Consider the following 15,472-nt stretch of genomic DNA (forward strand, 5'->3'; position numbering starts at 1 on the left):
TGGGTGTAAACCAGTGGTTCTCAAACTTTTGAATTGGTGACCCCTTTCACACAGCAAGCCTTTGAGTTCGACCCCTCACCCCTTTAAATTAAAACCACTTTTTTTATATTTAACACCATTATAAATGCTGGAGGTGAAGCCGGGTTTGAGGGTGGAGGCAGACAGTTTGCAATCCTCACAAAATAACCTCGAGACCCCCTGAGGGGTCACAACCCCCCCATTTGAGAACCCTGGAGTAAACTGTCCCAAATCAGAATGGTAGCATTTTATACCCACTCTACCCAGGCATAACTGACTAGGCAAGGTCCAACACAGTGGAGAATCAGGCCCTGTATCTATTCTCGGCACGGATTCATTGCAACCATTATTGTAATTAATTGTTGATTCCCAACAACATGCTTGGTGCAGTACAAACAAAAGGAGTGATCACTGAAAAGAAGCAAACTTTACACTCTGGATTGATATAGTATAAGAGCAAAACCATCTCTCTCTCCTGCCTTTAGTCAATCAGAATACTTTAAAATCCCAAATGAAAAGTAAACACACAGCCCAGGCTTCTTTCATCTCCTAACATGTGTCATAAATAACATATTCCCAGCTTTAATCAGTCATTCATTTTCTGTGACTTGAACCTTACACAGAAGAGGATGATGTGTGTTTGCAATGGGAAAGTATCTAATGTAGGCTGTGCTTAATAGGTATGCACTGCATACCTGCACTAAGGAATCATTATGCCCCCTGTGAGCACTTCAGTATTTATATATAATGATCTCATTACCAGGCTGCTATTCCAATTTTATCCCGACTTTGATATTTCTTGAAGCAAAAAGCATTCAAAGGGGTTTTGTAATGACAACTCAATCAGACGTCGTACTGGTGGACAATTACTCAACTGCCAGTCAGTACAAGTAGAAGAGAGAAAAAAAAAATCATCCTCAAACTAGGCTGAGTTTTCATACTTCACTACATTAGTTCATAACCTGGTATGGAAATGAGATACTTCAGGAATATAGTTCTATGTTGTACAGTGAAGTTTTAATGAAAGCTGTACAAAATCCAGCAGTTTTGCGTTACATGGCGTTGTAGAAACATTTGATTCCATCTCCGTCTATGTGGCTCACATCTCCCACCCCTTCTATCTCCAAAGTTTCATTTTCAACTCTTGGTCTGAATTAACTTAAAATCTCAGTGCAATAACACTTAAATCACTCAGTTTGAACAAGATTCTCATCCAAATCATGTGAAGCTGAATTTTGCATGATTTCTTTACGTTTTCATTACAATTTAAGATGAGGGACATCCCATAATAACAAATCCAGACACTTTTAATTTGCCCATTACTTGTTGATTAGATAAATATATTGATCTCCTCTAATTCACACTTTTTACTGTTAAAATTTTTGCATGATTCAGATGTAAAATCATAAGCTGGCCTGTGTTTCTGAACCTTAATCCTTGATCTAAATTTTGAGATTATAATAAAATTTCAAATGAAGCAGCTTTCACATGGTTTGGGTTTCATTGAAAACCTTTTGACTTAATGCAATTACGTGAAATACTATACAGAATCTCTTCCACCACCATACCAGTATTTGTACTCTGGAGACAAGAGGACTGTGCAAGTTGGCCCCACAGTGGTGGAAACAACCCTTCTGACAGAGGGCAGGCTATGGTAGCCCCACCACCTTCCACATCAGACAGCGGAGGTGGGCCAGCACAGAAAGCAGGTTACAAATTTTCAAAGAAGCAGGAGCAGCCATGCTCCACTTCCACTCCAAGAGGCACTGTGCCTTCTCTACGCACAGATTCTGCTCTCCAGATGTAGATGAGCATATCTGCATTAAGTAAATGGAGTTACTTTTAATTTACACAGGGGCAACTGAGAACTCCAATATTTCCAGGAGTTCCCACTGCAGCCAACCCAGCAAGTGGCTTTCCCTTCACAATCTGGCCCTACATTGTTTAATTTAATTAGTATGGCAAAATATGTCTATCGGATACCATTCTTCCACTCTCTACAGAAACTTCAACATGGAAAAGGACCTTTCCTTCCTGTTTTTGACATTTTCTGCTTGCATTAATATTTTGACCACAAGGACTAATTAACTTATTGCAACATTTGTCAGTGCTTTTTTGGGGGGACGGAGGGGGGTTGGTTAGGTTATTTTTTTCTCTCTCTCTCATCACATGTTCCTGTGACAAAGATTGCAACAAGAGCACTACATGCATTCTGGTGCTGCAAACTGTAATGAGAAGAGGGCAGAGAATTAAGCCTGTCTCATCATGACAATCTTGAGATTGGTACCTTATGGTCTTCCTCAAATGCAGAAACTGCAGCATCCATCATTCTTATCTCAATATGACCTGTCAGGCTAGAGGTAGAAGATACATGTACTGTGCGCTATACTAGGAATAAAATGCAACTGCCTGCTGATCAGAAATCCCAAAAATATTACTTTCTCCGTGAACATAGTAAACAAAACCCAGATTAATCTGAAGAACTATTTTAGTGAGAAAGAACCCCTCAGGTTAACAGCAACCAAGACTTATCACCTGATCCTATTCCCTGACCTGGCTCTCAGTCACTCTTCCCATACATCCATGCTACCTTATTGCCACAGAGAAGATCAGTGGATTTTCTTTCAGAGGGTTTAATCAGAGCTAGAACAATTGCCCAATTTACCCTTATTTTTCTTGTCTTGGGGCTTCTTCTCTTCCTTCTATAGAAAGCTGGTTTAAGTTAAATTAGGTGACCATGTTAGATTGAGATTTCCTCATGCACACCTTCCCATGTTATGGGTTCAAGCCTCTAATGTGACCTTCACCACCAACTATCACCATCCCAGTAGGAGCACTAGGGGGGACTGGGGATCTGGCACAGAAGGTCATCATGGCCCATCTTCTACCAGCCCCTCTTTGCGGTAACTAGTGCTCACTGAGGAACTAGGAGAGAGCAGTCCCTGTGCTGAAAAGTGTGCAGGCACTGTGATTGTGACCGGCACTGCATGAGGGGAAAAGTTCCTCATGCCCTTTCCCCCTCATGCACTTGTGCCAGGCCCTGGCCTCAATCTGGGATGGAGATTAACAAAGCCACCCCCAGGGAAAGGCTAAAAACAGGTCAGATATTATTTGCAAGACAGGCTGAATAAAGAATGAGTCATAATAAGAATGAAGCAGGCTTTCTAAAAGGATTAACAAAACAAAGAAATGACACTTAACTAAAAGCAAGGAAAGTAAAACAACAGCCTTTTTAGCAGAAAGCAAACCATTATTTCCGTAACTTAAATCATATCTAACCGATATTCTCACCACAGCTTCTCTCTTTAGGAACCTGTATTCAACTAATTATGTGATCTTCCAAAGCAAAAAACACTCACCCTTTCCCCAATCTCGCTCTCCAGGTTAGGACAGCTGAATGTTTTAACCAAAGCTGAAAGGCCTACAATAGGAGTTGGGGGAATCTCAGGAAACTTAATTATAAAGCTTCTCTTCTCTTCTCTTGTGCAAACATTTGAAGACTTATGAGGTCTTACTGCTGGAATCTAAGAGGTCATCATCAGAACCAACAGGAGTAACAATGCTGTTATGCTGGCCCTCCATACAGGCAGGGGGAAATACAAAGGGGTTTTTGGAGTATCCAGAAGGCAGTAGGACTTTTTCCTAGTTTATAAAGATAACAGTGCACTAGTGACATGCCAGCCCTTATTGTATTAGTGATGAGAAAGGAAGAAATTAATGAAGAATTTGTGCACCAGTACTCAGTAATAGTTTTCATAAAGGGGCTTGCATTTTAGCTGCACTGAATATGAATTCATTGTTGTAGTACTTTGACTGCTTGTGTTGCATTTTTTCCTCTGGTGTTAGATTAGTTCTGCCACTGGGGCTAGGTCCACAATACCTGCCTAATTCGGTGGGTAGAGCTCGATCTTCTGGGATCGATTTATCGCGTCTCATCTGGACGCGATAAATCGATCCCAGAAGCGCTCCACCGTCGACTGCGGAACTCCTGCTCGCCGAGAGGAGGAAGCGCTGTCGACTGGGGAGCTTGCCTGCGTCGCGTGGACCCGCAGTAAGTAAACTTAGTTCGATCTAGGAAACGTCGACTTCAGCTACGCTATTCTCATAGCTGAAGTTGCGTTTCCTAGATCGATCCCTCACCCCAGTGTGGACCAAGCCTGGGAAACAATGTTGCTTGTTCTGTAACTCATCATGACTAGATTTCAGTTGCTCTTTTCTACCAATTCGTATGACATGGTTCTGCAGTATACTTATATGATGATCATCTCCTCATGGCAGTAGAATTCAATCTACAGTATTATCCAGAAGAGATGTGGCAGACCTCCCACTAGAGGACATTTGCTCACTATAGCAAGCAGCCCTAAAAACTAACTTTGGAGTATTTGTTCCAACTAAAAAAATCTCTTGCAAGAACTGATTGTAGCCTAGCTAATTATGTATGCCAGGGGTCGACAACCTTTCAGAAGTGGTGTGCCGAGTCTTCATTTATTCACTTTAATTTAAGGTTTCACATGCCAGTAATACATTTTAATGTTTTAGAAGGTCTCTCTCTATAAGTCTATATATTATATAACTAAACTATTGTCATATGTAAAGTAAACAAGGTTTTCAAAATGTTTAAGAAGCTTCATTTAAAATTAAATTAAAATGCTGATTTTATGCCGCCGGCCCGGGATTCCATTCACCTAGGCCGGCAGCAGGCTGAGTGGGCCCTGCGGCCGGGACCCCGGCTGGCAAGGGGCCGGCAGCCAGAACCCCAGACCGGCAGCGGGTTGAGTGGGACCGGTGGCCAGGACCCCAGACCGGCGACCAGGACCCCAGACTGGCAGTGGGCTGAGAGGCTCAGTCTGCTGCCGCTCAGCCCACTGTCGGTCTAGGGTTCCAACCACCAGCTCCTGCCAGCCAGAGTCCCGGCTGCCAGCCCCGCTCAGCCCTCTGCCAGTCTGGGTTCCCAGCCCTGCCCACATACAGTGGGTACCTACCTTCTCCCTGGTTTTAGCCCATTCTCTTCCTCTCTCTCTGCACTGAGCTGAGGGTGGGAGTGCACTGAGCACAGGGCTGGGGGTGAAGTAGCAGGCTGGGAGTTGGGGTGTAGGGTCTGGCCAGGAGCTAGAATGAGGGCAGGGGGCTCAGGGTTGGGGCAGGAGGTTTGGGTGTGGAGCGCTTACCTGGGCAGCTCCCATTTGGTGTGAGGGGTGCAGGTGGGAATGGGGGGGGAGGTGCAGGAGCTTCCGTTTGGTGCTCAGGGTGGGGGTAGGGATGTGGGGGGTGCAAGAGTCAGGGCAGGGGCCTGGGGTTGTGGGGGTTTCAGGAGTCAGGGCAGGGGGTTGGGGTGTGGGCTGGAGTCATGGGGATGCCCCCAGCCCCCTGCCCTAAGCAGCTCATGGCAAGGGACTGGAGGGGATATGCCCTGATTCCACCCTCCTTCCCCAAGGCCCCGTCCCTGCCTCTTCTCCGGAGCAGTGAGCACACTGCGGCTGCGGTTCCAGCTCCACTTCTCCCCCTCCCTCTCCAGGGCCATCAGCTGTTCAGCCGCAGGGAGGGAGAGGAGGAGGGGCAGGACCCCTGAACGCTGGGGGAAGAGGCAGGGGAGGAGGGAGCTTGGCTGCCGGTGGAGGCTGCCCTGCAGCAGCAGCCGGCAGGACCAAGCTTCTGCCCCCTACCTCCGCAGGAGAGAGCGGTGGGTGCGGGGCGGAGAAGAGCAGGCTGGGTGGGCCAGGATTTTTAATGGTCCCGGCCCCGCCCAGCCCGCTGTCGGCCTGGGTTCGGCAGTGGGCTTAGCAGGGCCGGCGACCGGGATCCCGGCAGGCAGCAGCGTGCCATTAAAAAATCGCCACGCGTGCCGTCTTTGGCACGCATGCCATCAGTTGCCGACCCCGATGTATGCCTTAAGTTATTCAGTAACAATTAAAGTCTTGTATCAGAGGGGTAGCCATGTTTGTTGCTTTTTACAGATCCAGACAGAGTCCTGTGGCACCTTTAAGACTAACAGATGTATTGGAGCACAAGCTTTCGTGGGTGAATGCATCCGACGAAGTGGGCATTCACCCACGAAAGCTTATGCTCCAATACATCTGTTAGTCTTAAAGGTGCCACAGGACTCTCTGTTGCTTTTTAATTAAAGTCTTGTGTTGGATGGTGGCAGGAAATCATAGCATACTAGGTAATCCATCATGCAAAGCAACAAATTGTGGCAATCTTTGTGGCAACTTCAGTAACATGAAAGAGGTCTGTTGTCCTATATTAAATTAATCCATCTTGTCTACCATAACCTTGGGTTCTCTCTTCTTTTGGATCTAGATTTGCTCCAAACCCGGAGCCTAGTCAATGGCTGAACTTTAAAAAAGAGGGAAATAACTTTACTTTTCATTAAAGATACAGAGCTTGCTTCCCCCTACTCTCTTGGCCCTTGTGTAGTTATCTACACCTGTAGAAAGTGGATAGGTATAAAATGCTACCGTTCTGATTCAGCCACATTTTACACCCACTTTGCATAGGCTCACAGTGAGAATTCAATATAATTTTGTATTTTCTTAAACTTGGTTTTGTTTCCTCCATTTTGATTATTCATTCCACCAGTTAGACACATATGCAGAGAGAGGTGTGTGACATGTTCATACTGAAAATATAAAAAAGTGCATGTAATGGAGTAATCTGAGAGCATGGAGCACGAGGAGCTTGGTTTGTCAAAGGGTCAAACAGTAATGTGTGTTATCTTGGCTGAAGTTCTTTACAGAGTCCCAGCGAGAGACTGAAAGTAAGAACCCAGCTGCTGTGAGGCATGCACTGCAGGGTTAGTGTCTCTATTCCTTTAGTTGCTTTTATCCTGAACTAGAGTTGTAGGTATTTTTACATTGGGGTGATGTGTTGGTTGGATCTGGGAGAGGCTGCAGTGTTTTCTTCTATCTGTGAGACTCAGATGAGTCAGGTGGAGATGGCTGATTGGCCAGCACCTATTAGGGGTTGGGGCTAAGAACTTTAAAGCCTACTCCACCCCTGAGAATCTTGCTTCAGTTTGGGAACTCAGTTAGAAGCCTGTTCCAGCTCTAAAGGACTCACTCATGAGTGGTGGAGTTTACAGAGCATCCTTTGTTCAGGGCTGTGCTTAAAGACATAATCTAGCCCTCTGGGAAGAGGAGGGGTGTGTGGTTTGGTTTCCTTTAAGACAACATTTATAATGCGGACAACTTCTTTTTGCTATGTACAAATGTCTTGGCTTTACAGTGTGTTAGTTTATCTGTATCTTGTTTCCTAATCCTATTATCTATATCTGTTCCATCTATTTAACTCCATTGAACCATCCAACAGGATATCTTTAGCAGTCAGAAGCTCACTTCCTAGTGCTACTTGCTGGATAGCACAGTACAAACTGCTCTTTAGATACACTCAAGTAGTTTCTCCTATGTACCATACAGAACCTTTTGTAATGTAACCCTTCTGCCAGGTGGAGCCAGCAGCAACCAGTGCTGAGTTCAATATCTAGGGGTTCCTTTTCAACAATACAACACAGAACCAGCTCGAACCCCTGCCCAGTAACCTGGAAAAATTACACACCGCCCCGGGCACCTCTGAGAGGCAATATGTCCACACTTGCAAACACAAAGTCTGAGTGTAGAAAAGAAACTTTTAATGAAAGGAGGGAAGTCACCTGACATTGATTAGGGAAAATACCACAAGCAGGAGTCATAATCATAAAACTGTGAGCAGGACACCCACCCCAGAGTGCATGGGGCAGTGCCTTCTGCCTCATGTTCTTGAGCTCTCCAACCAAAAGTTCCTTTACTGTGCCCTGCTCTGCTCCCTCACCCCACCCCACTCACAGTGGTTGTCCTTGGTCAGTGAGGACCCAGGGCTCAGAGGTGCATGTGTGTGAGTTCACCTCCCACCCAGGGAAGAAAGCACCTTGCTTACTCTGCTATCTGAACACTTGCTCTGTCTGGCCCCCCACCAGCCACTCGTTCCGTTCCACTGGCTGCCTTCTGCCTCTCTGCTGTGACCTCTGCAGGTTAGAATCTTGAGGTTCCACCCAGCTTTTACTGATTTTCAGCTCTGAGGCTGAGCAGAGATGCTGTCCCACCACAAATGATTGTCAGCTCTTTTAAGCACTTAAAATAAAAAAGGCTCCTAGTGGACCCTATTTAGCTCTATCTTTGAGCTGGGGGGAGGAACAGGTTAAACCAGACCAGGGACCCTTAGGGAGAGTCTACATCTCCTGGCTGGCACACCTATTCCCACCTCTCTCTGCTTTCACAGGGGTTTGACATTCAAGCCCCTGGCTTAATGAGGTCCTTTCAACTGAGGGAGACTCCCTCATTTGCGACAAATTAAATACAGTTCTGCTCCGCTTTACTCAGACAATAAAGACAACAACATTGATAACAATATTTCACTACCCCTACATTCAGTACTAAAGTGATTTGTAATCCAACACCAGTCAAAGTTGATCACTTGGAGTTCCTGTCTGCTAGATACTTATGCAGAGTAGGTGTTCATGTAAATACAGTTTGCTCCTGAAGTCTCTCCCCCTCCCCAACTAGCTGTCAGGGGAGAGTTCATTCAGACCTTGCTTATAGTAATATACAGTTATTTCAAAACTGCCATCAGAAAGCACTTCCTGCATTCATTAACGCAGATAAATGAGTTGCCCTTGCAACTGTGAAGCTTTCTTAAGTGAAACCTATTTGTTAAAAGCATAAGAGCAACAAATTTATCCATTCCTTACTATCTATTTAACCCGTGTGAGACAGTATTTAACCCATGTGAGACAGTAATCCAGTGCTTTGAGTGCCACTGAGGTCCATGCATCCAGCTTCAGTATTATACTGTTGAACTCAGAATAATTCATGTCGAATAGCACCCATATTAAGGCAAATATCTGTTAGCTCATAGCATACTAGCTATACAAGATACTGCTATATGAAGCAATATTGAGAACATATATGCATAGCTGATTGCTAAAGGCTAGTTTTTGCCATCCATATTCATGAGAAAAATTACCCTAGTTAGCTATTTAGGCATCCTCAGCATACATGTGACAAACACAACAAGAATACTCTAAGCATTCCACTTGCCTGCCTTTCCTTGCTTATGCTCTACTTCATCTGCACCTGTATATAGAGGGTATTATCCTGCAGTTCTATAATTTATGCAGTTAGTTACAACACAAAGTTCAGGGCAATTTTTTTTCCCATGAAATATATGTTCAAGACACAGGCAGCTCAGAACGGTATATTTGAAAACCACTAAGTCAGCAGAATAGTTATGACAATTCTGACTTGACAATTCACCCAGTACAACATCAGTGTATTACTTTATGGAGTACACAAGACAGTCTGATAAGTGCAGATGCCGTGTCCTTAACTTAAATGAGCACAGTCTCCTCATTATGTTTCAGTAGCCCAAAGGTATAAGAAATAGAGAGCAGGTTGAGTATTCTGTGCTTTGTTAAAGTGAAAGGACCATCAACATCGGGAACATTAGTGATGGCAGAACACAGGATTGCTCAACAGTGTATGAAAAGAAAACTAGTCATCTGAATTGAATTTTCATCTGGGGCCTGAAAGGCCAAATTTAATCATCCACCTGAAATGATCACACAAGTCAATATTCCCTCCCTTTCCTTTGCAAAAAGAAAGGAACTGATTCTCTCTTTTTCAGTCAAGCAGGTGGCCTTCAGGCAGCTAACCAGCTGGCTGAAATCTAAATACCTTTGCCAAGACAAAAGCTAGTAACATGACTGATTATTTTCCTCTTGTACTAGCAGTGGACATTCCTGGCCAATCAGAATGGAAAGCTACTATCCAATTATCAAACAGTGAAGCTATTCTTGGGAGCTGGTAAGTAATGTTACCCAAATCCCAGGCTCCAATTGGCTGCCACTTCAAATACCAACTCAGTTCAGTTTACTGAATTTACCAGGATAAAAAAAAAAGTGTTTGTTTCTAAATTTCGTTTTTAGAGATTCTGGGTTAAAAATAGCAGCGATCACAGCCAGAGATACATCTTGTTTCACCATTTAAAACACTAAGTTAGAACTACTGTACTTTATTCCTGATAATAAGCTAGCCATAGCTAGCTCTAGGTTTTATGGGCTCCATGTGAAGGAACATACATAGGGCCCCACCTGTCCTTTCCCTCACCCTATGACCAGATCCTAATCTCCAGGTACACACAAAATCCTCATCTACCTCCATCCTATTTTGCAGCCCCTCCCAGTCTGTGGAGAATCCACACACACCCCTGTTTGTGACGCGTTGCTGTCTGGTGATCTCTCTCGAGCATGTGCACGTGCACACAGATGTGCACAGGGAGGTGGAACCAAAGCACAATTTAAGGCAGAGTTAGAGAATTCAATTTCTGTCAATCTTTTATTACCAGACAGATAGGACCACAGACTGGGAACTGGAGGGGATAGTCTGGCCCTAGGCTAGGAGTGAGTGGTGTGGACGCCCTGGAAAAACAAGACCCCACGTTGCTACACAGGTCACCAAAACCTTACACCCTAATGAATTTCTGAAGCTGAAATTCCCACCCCCGACACGGTGTACCCCTTCCCCTCAAGAAACCTGGGAGACAAAGTCAAACTAAAGACCCAATCTTAGTTCTTGGGCTTTCTATTTACTGCCTTTCACCTACCATGAAATAGAGGTGCATTCCATCTGGTCTCTTCTAACCATCCTGTGGACCTACTTACATTCATGAGCTGTCTCTCCAAAAACTGAACCTAGCATAATTCATCTCTAATTCTCCCATCAGATGATCCAACTTGAACTCATGGCTAATGTACTTTGGAATCAATCTAAGGTACATCCCTCTTTCTGCTCAGCTGCCCTTTCTTTCCCCCATGCATGGTCAAATAAGCAGAGCAGGGGAGTGTGTCAGGTCTTATAGCTTCTATGCCCAGTTCTACCTCTGAGACCTTAAGCAAGGTACTTTTAATCTGTGCCCATGTATCAAATGGGTAATATTAATATCTCTCCCCAGAGAAGTGTTGTGAAAGTTGGAGATTGGGGGATTAAGCACTATTCAAGTGCAAAATATTTTAAAAAATAATTACCTGAGTCAATTGTTGTCACATGCCATTCATCTCATCCCATCCAATCCAATTTTTAATCCCACTCTCTATAGGGTCCTGCCACTGTTCCTATCCACCATTGCCTTTATTCTCTGCTCAGGAATCCTGGTGCGTCCTAGATTCAGCACACTGTAAAGTATAAGTGAACAAGTTTTTTGAGGTAGGGAAGCATTGCAGACTCCAGAACATCTGACCAGGCAAAGGGCAATCCAATTATAGGTGCATTGTCTGGGCCTGAGGACACATGGATCGAAGGTAGAATGTACCAAACTGATAGAACTAACTGGGAGGAATAGGGTGACCAGATGTCCCGATTTTGTAGGGAAGGCCGATTTTGGGGGCTTTTTCTTATATAAGCATCTATTACTCCCCACCCCTTGTCCTGATTTTTTACACTTGCTATCTGCTCACCCTAGGGAGGAAGAAAGGAAAATAAATTATCCTGGGGCAGGTGTATTTGATAATGGTTTCCTGGAGATGCATAGACACAGCTGGCCCCATGGAGGGAAACAAGTTAAGAGTGGGGTTTTTTTTAATCATTTATCCCATCCAAAACAAACTTTTAAAAAGCCCACAGGTTTTGTTTGACATCTGTGATGTCCAATGACTAAGTCAGTTGAGATGGTTGTAGCTGCTACACCATGGAGATTTATTTGTGTGTGCATGTACACGTATCAAAAGATTCCATTTCACCCCATAGTGGGCCTGATCCTGCAAACACTGATACACAGAAGCGACATTGCTTACGTAAGCAATTCTACTAAGTTCACTCAATGCAGCTACTCGTGAACAAAGTTATTCCCTGCATAAGTGTTTGCAAGATTGGATCCTCTAAGGGCATAAAGACTAGTTAGAGGTATTGCAAAAACTGCTGCCACAGTGCGTAAAATGCCTCAGGCTGATGCCTGAGAATGCATCAAGGTCTCTTGAGACATTTTCTCATACCAGCGCTCTTACTGTGTCACAGAAACATTTACTTCATTTTATTTTTCAGATCAAGGGAAGAAACATTTTAGACATTATTTTCAGTAAGACCATCTGCAATTCAGGGAAAAAGTTTCCCGTATTTTCCATGTTATTTTTTCATTTCACAGGGGACAACAGCAGGATGTTGGGAATAGTGGAAACACAATGGAATCCAGGCAAGTAGAATCTGAAGAACCGGTTCTCTCTCTTTTGCATATTCTGCGGCCCAGGCCTGTTATCTAGCTTTGTCTAAAAATAAGACTACACACAGAGCTCCCAGGCTCAATCCTGCAAGGTGCTAAGCACTGAAGTTATTAGGATTACTCGTGTGTTAAGCAGAGGCTTAAGTGCTTTGCTGGATCAAGCCAGGAGTGCTCAGCACCTTGCAAGATTGAGCTTCTAGTGAGCACTGGGGCAGACTGCTGGGCTTGTATCGGACTATAAAGTTGCTGTACACAATATACTATAAGAGATAAGCTTAAGTAAACAGAGAATCAAAAAGTAAGCTACTGGGTAAGTTTCCGGATTTTCTTTCCCTTTCTGTGTGCACGTGTGTTTGAAAGGTTAAGCAACTGACCATGCTGAAAGCTGAAGTACTTTGTTTATGCACAGAACTGGTACGGTTCATGCACAGTGTAAGATCCTCCATTTTATGCCCAGTCACTAACTTCCTTCAGTCACATTCTAAAAGAGCAATATCCCCTAATAGTGTTAAGTGAATTGAGCTCCATGCTTCAGCTGTGTGCAGAAGGGTATGTGAGCAGAGTGAAATAAGCCCTTATTGAAAAGTAGCTTTTTGGTAGATTACAACTGAATGACAAATGAATTTCACTAAGGACTGTAGTTTTCAAGCAAAGAGCGTAAGTGTTTATATCTAGTAGGGTGAAGGAATTTGCTTATATTCTATGCAGGCCTGTGAAAAATATTCCTAATGAAATTGGGAAATGTTGACATTTGAAGATTTTGCATTTCATAGAAATGATTGAAGTAGGCCTCCAGAATTTTTTTCCCCCTCCCTCCAAAATTCACTCATCAGGATCCTATTTCTGAGCACAAGCCTCAATTTTTTTTGGCAGTTTTGAGTTTCAAAATTTATTTCAAACAGATGCTTTCACATTGAAATATCAAAAATTAGAACATGTGTGTTGTGAAACCCACCTGCCTCACAAACATTTAATTGAAAGTACATTTTCTAAATTCCAAACTGGCCCTGGGCACAAATATAAAAAACACTGAAATATTACAGAAGTTAAAATTCATTATTTTGCACACTAATAAATCCACGTTTATAGGAACCATGAGGACTTGGTATCTATAGTCACAGAACCTTTCCTGTCAAATGCTTTGTGTTTTTCTCTAGGTATAGTATCTGTAACAACATGTACCTCAATACAAAAATTAATCTAATAAAATCAAAACCGTATAAAACCAAAATGTGAAGATAATGCAACCCTTGCAAAATCTGATAATACTTTACAATATGTACCCTGGGAAGCACTAGCCATTCACAGAGAGCTTGTGCCCCCCCCCAACCACACACACAAAAAACACCCTAACAAATTACACAATAAATTTTTGATAAGTGATCCATTATCAACCACCTTCTACTACAAGGTCAAAGACCAAACCATACAACTCCAGAGGAGAAATATTCTTGCAATCCTCTGTTCCATTTCAGCTCCATCACATGGAAAAGTTTTCAGAGTCTAAAGAGAAGAAAAGAATGAAATTGTTTATCAGAATAGCACAAATGGTTTGAGGACAAAGTGTGTGTCAGATGCCAAAAGGTGCTAACGCATCTGTCAATCATAAATTCAGATAGCAGAAAAGTAATGTTATACAGTACCAGTTGGCCTGCAGGCAGTGAGGGTAGGTGTTATCCAGAGAGTGCAGTATGCCCAATTACAGAAAGGGATAAAGTATGTGCTAAAAATATAGAAAAAGAAGGAATCTTTACATCTGGAACATTACTTCTGATTTTTTCAGGATGTGGCAAACACTGAGCCCATTTTGGGCACAAAAGAAATTGGGGGCCAGTATTATACTAAGAAAGATGAAAGGGTTGGGAGATTGGAGGTAGGGAGGGGGGAAAGAGTGGGAAAGTATTAGGTTTGATTTTATCCAGAGAAGGAAAAGGAGATCAGATAATCAAAGTCAATATTAGAGCAAAGGTCTGAAAGGGCAAATTCAGTTATCTCCATGTTTTGATATTAATGGAGTTGTATGTGAGTAGCTGGGGTTAGAATTCAGCCCTTTGTTTATATCATTCACACTGGAGGTGGTGGAATACCAGAGAAACAACATAAAGCTGATTCCAAAAAGCAGATAATTCATGAACCTCTCCGGGCAACAAGGCAACTTCTGTCCCACTAGTTAGCCAGTCAGAGTTTTTTTGTTTTTTTTTTAAATGGTATCTGATCCTGAAGAGATATTAGGGAAAGGCAATTCAAAACAGACACACTTCTTCTTTTGAACCTTCACCTAATACTCACTCCCAAACTGTTTGTATTTTGAAGAACCTTTTTACTCATTAGATTTCATTTATTAGGATTTATACAAATCATACATAGAAATAGAGCTATCCAGGGCTATAAGCAGGGCCGGCGCTTCCACTAGGCGACCCTAGGTGGTCGCCTAGGGCGGCAGGATTTGGGGGTCGGCATTTTGCCGCCCTCGGTGGAAATTCGGCAGCGGGAGGGTCCTTCCGCTCCGGGTCTTCAGCAGAAATTCGGTGGCGGGTCCTTCACTCGCTCCGGGACCCACCGCCGAAGTGCCCCGAAGACATAGAGCGGAAGGACCCCCGCCACCGAATGCTCAGAGGAGGAGCGCTGCCGCCTAGGGCGGCAAAACCCTGGCGCCGCATCTGGCTGTAAGCATTGTCACATATCGGAAATACACATACCTATGCAAACAAACAATTCCCCTAAAGTCAAGAAAGAAAAAGAAAGCCCCTCAACTTCCAGTACGCAAATCCTAGCCGTACACACACAATACAGAGCTTTGCAGCATGCTTGAAAGTCAACAGATTTGGGCTAATTCAAACCAACTGAGGAGAGACTTCCCAAGGCGAGATCCCTTCACAGACAATCCTGCCACATTTGAGTCAATACCACCTCATAATCAACCATAGCAACAGCAGCTGATAATTCTACAATTGACTTCAGTGGGGCCAGGATTTTAACCCTGATCTTCATTCCCTGTCAAGAGACCCTCTAGTAAAGTCAACAGTACAGTCTTTGAGCCATACACAAGCCTGCAGCCAAATAGATATTTCTGACATTTATCAGAGGCATGTAAACACTCTGTAAAGCTTCATACCATTTGGGTGGAGTTCTGGGAGAGGGTGTTTAAAGTAACTGGGTTACCCTGGCCGTGGAAGGGTTAGCATTGGTCCCGGGGGCCCAGAACTTCCAT

At 43.7% G+C, this 15,472-nt stretch overlaps 1 protein-coding gene and 1 long non-coding RNA gene across 4 annotated transcripts in view; one reads left to right on the plus strand and one right to left on the minus strand.

Annotated features, from left to right (window-relative positions):
* LOC135983641 (uncharacterized) overlaps window positions 1-15,472 on the minus strand; it is a 111,127-nt gene that overhangs the window by 64,510 nt on the left and 31,145 nt on the right. The gene's annotated exons all lie outside the window — the stretch shown is intronic.
* Window positions 12,192-15,472, plus strand: part of NOCT (nocturnin) — a 55,285-nt gene continuing 52,004 nt past the window's right edge. Inside the window, exon 1 of one of the 3 annotated variants that reach the window (XM_065596398.1) lies at window positions 12,192-12,234. The gene's annotated coding sequence lies outside the window, so the exon portion shown is untranslated. Of the gene's footprint in view, window positions 12,235-12,447; window positions 12,572-15,472 lie in introns of those variants that run through there. The other 2 variants (XM_065596395.1, XM_042850334.2) reach the window with 2 other exon arrangements.

This window comes from Chrysemys picta, chromosome 5, assembly GCF_011386835.1.
Source record: "Chrysemys picta bellii isolate R12L10 chromosome 5, ASM1138683v2, whole genome shotgun sequence".
NCBI lineage: Eukaryota > Metazoa > Chordata > Testudines > Emydidae > Chrysemys > Chrysemys picta.